Consider the following 3,288-nt stretch of genomic DNA (forward strand, 5'->3'; position numbering starts at 1 on the left):
AGAAGAGCTCCAGCAGATGAAAGAAGACCATCAAAAGAGCATTAATGACCTCAGACAGACCTATGCCCTCCAAGAGGAGAACACCAGTCTGCGGGCCCAGATGGCTAAGATGAAGGAGGACACAAAGCAGAGAGAGGAGCCTCAGGAGACAGCTGGAACACATGAACAGCCAGGTACAAGACAAGAGCCCCTGCACTCCACTCTGCCATTCCTCAGCCCTACCACTGGCTCACAGACACATCTCTCTACCCCCACCCCTAGCCCACAGACACAGCCTCTCAACCCAACCCTCGCCCCTGACACCTCAGCCTTGGCAAAAGATGACCCAACACCCTTTCCCACAGCAACTCCCCCATACTCCCTTTCCACCAACTGGAACCTAGTGCTGGTGCTGAGCTGGTGCAGGTTTGCAGTTGGTCCAACTAGTGAACCTTCTAAGAAGAACCAGCTTGCTTTTCCATGGGCTAGAGAGCCTAGTTGTCACGTAACTGTACATGCCTCTGGTTTCCTAGCAACGCTAACACCAACTTCAAGCACTTCACACTCTAACATAGTGAGTGGCGGTAATGCACCGTAACGCTGGTTGCCACCCGCCATAAAATGGAAAGAAAAAGGAGAAGAAGAACTTAAAGCACAACAACAATGGTGGACTACATCACAGCTTTACTTTCTCTGGTATGTACTGCATACTGCCTACTAAATGAAAGATTAACTATGCCATTACCAGCAGACTGATCACACTGAAATATACTCAAGCAAGACAGAATGTATCACATGATGGCTGTCTCACTCGGCCAATGGCCCCTTCACATCTCCAGAAACGTCGCAGCAAATCTCCAAACAGGTGTTATTTGGATAAAGTGGCCACATCTCGGGAATCTAAATTGATACTTTCTTGTCTGAAAAAATATTAAACCTTAATAAAGTATTAACAGCTTTTAGCCTGGCTCAAAATCTCCGCCATTGTGCACAATGCACATTCTGAAGAGAAGCAATCCATTTTAATTTTGGTTGGTCACGATAATCACACCCCCAGCCCCTGACATAAGCGGTTCTTTCTTCTAGACCAGCAAACTGTTGGTGCCACTCTGGAACCAGTTTTCCTGGCTAAGAGCGGGTTCTTCAGCTGTTGAAATGCAAAGAACTGGTTTGAGATTAAGCGTCGGCTCCAAACTGGCCCTCGAACTGGCCCTTGAACTGTCTTGGTCAAAAAGGGGTACCAAACACAGACCCCCTCCCTGCTGGCCAGGCTGACCCCTCCTCTACACCTTCACCCACTGTACTAGTCAAGACAGAGCCACAGGTGGTGCAACTGATGGACTCCAATGGGAAGTATGTGGAGCCCAGACACCTCTTCCTCTACAATGAGACTCCCTTGGCTGTCCCCAGACCATCATTGTCCACGCAGGCACAAACGCTCCCTGTGCTGATACACAGCCTAGGCAGTCACTAAGGTGGCAGAGAGAGCCTGTAGGGTGTGTCCAGAGTCGTGGGTTGTGATCTCTACCCTCCTGCCCCGTACAAACACCCCACTTCATGTCATATGTGACATTAACATGGAGATCACCTGGAACTACTCCACCCTCTTCGATGTCCACCTGGCACTTGTATGACGGGCTACACCTTGACAGAGATGGAGTGTTTGCTGAAACTCTCAAGGATAATGCCCTTGGAAAAAGCCCCAACTCCATCACCACAGCAGGCCACTATAGGACCTTCAGGGACCCAAGAAACACACCATCACAGCCCAGCTCTCGTCACCCTAGAGCTGATGTACCCACCCACTGCCCTCCAAACTACAGAGAGGTTATTGCCCCTTTCCAGAAATGATCTACTGTAGACTCAGGAGGACTCATTATATGGTACAAGTCAAATGTACACAATTCAGTACAGATTCTTATATATTTGGCTGAAATAAAAACTTATCCCTACACAGAGGGATATATATCTATGTGCTGCATATTTCCCTGCCTCAAGTCAGCTATGTCATTACCAGGGGCAGGGAAATATTTTAATCTGTGGTGATTTTAATGCCTGGTACACATCCTGAAGTCACCAGAAGTCAAGGAGACAGTTTTATCACCCAGAAAGCTCATACTAATCACCTCCTAGAAATCTGCCTCCTAGAAACAACTTTGACACTGTGATCAACAGTAATGGGAGGGCGCTATTAGAACTGTGCAGAAGCCTCAGTCTGTACATTGTCAACAGTTGGGTAAGAGGGGACCTCTTTGGGAAGGTTCGCTTATTGTTCAGGTCTTGGCAACAGCACTGTAGATTATGTGATCACAGACATGAACCCCTTCTCTTTCAATGCATTCACAGTCAAGCCCCAAACCCCTTTATCAGACCACAACCAAATCACCCTCGTCCTCAAACAGAACAATATCACACACACAAAATCCAGCAAGCTGTTCAACACACCCAGGACATATAGATGTGCCCCAGACAACACTGAACAATGCCAAGAGGCAAGCAATAGTGAAGAGATTAAATTATTACTAGAAGAGTTTATAGAATATCCCTAACCCTGTCATGAGCCTGTGTCTCCCTAACCTACTGCCACTCTCCCAGTGGCTCTTTCCCTCTCTCTCCTTGTGTGCAGTGTGTGTGTCTGATTGTGTGAGTGGAGTCAGGTGTGCTGGAGTCAGAGCAGAGCCACGCCAGCTGCACCTCATCTCAATAATCAAGACTTCTACAAATACTCAGCCCTGCCACTTCCACTCTGCCAGATTGTAGCCTCTGCATCAGTCAGTCTATCCTTCGAGCCATTTTTCATGCATTACCAGTTTTCCTGTTGTTGCCTGTTTTTTTCCTTGGCCTAACCCTGTCTTCTGTTTCCCCACAGTCCTGTCTGCTGTGCTTCCAGCCCCTGTCTCCAGCCCCTCGTATCATCAGCCCTGCCTCCCTGCCCTGGATTCCCACTCTTCCTAGTTTCCAGCCCAAGCCTCAGCCTCAGGTTCCCAGCTTCCAGCCCAAGCTTTCCCAAGTCTGCATTCCTTTCCCCCAGCCTTCTCAATAAATACCTTTTGCTATTATATCCCTGTTTCCTCACCTTGAGTGTCTGTACTTGATACTGGATCACTTGCTCTGCCCCACACAGGCTGTACAAATTATATCTTCAAGAGAACAGCAAGTAAAGCTAAACTACATACAAACAAAAGAAAAACAACAAAAAAGAACCACTGATTTGACAAAGACTTTCAAAACCTGAAAAAAACAAGACAGTTATCTAACCTGAAACACAAAGACTGTAAAATCATCTACGCCTTCAATATTGTCAAACAC

The 3,288-nt window shown here is 47.4% G+C and overlaps 1 long non-coding RNA gene across 1 annotated transcript; it reads left to right on the forward strand.

Moving 5' to 3' along the window:
* Nucleotides 1-2,672: 2,672 nt before the first annotated feature.
* On the forward strand, nt 2,673-3,040 carry LOC121913792. The gene is made up of 2 exons (XR_006100380.1): nt 2,673-2,750; nt 2,849-3,040. It is a non-coding gene; the product is annotated as an uncharacterized LOC121913792 (long non-coding RNA).
* Nucleotides 3,041-3,288: the final 248 nt, after the last annotated feature.

The sequence above is a fragment of the Thunnus maccoyii genome, chromosome 15, assembly GCF_910596095.1.
Source record: "Thunnus maccoyii chromosome 15, fThuMac1.1, whole genome shotgun sequence".
NCBI classification, from domain to species: domain Eukaryota; kingdom Metazoa; phylum Chordata; class Actinopteri; order Scombriformes; family Scombridae; genus Thunnus; species Thunnus maccoyii.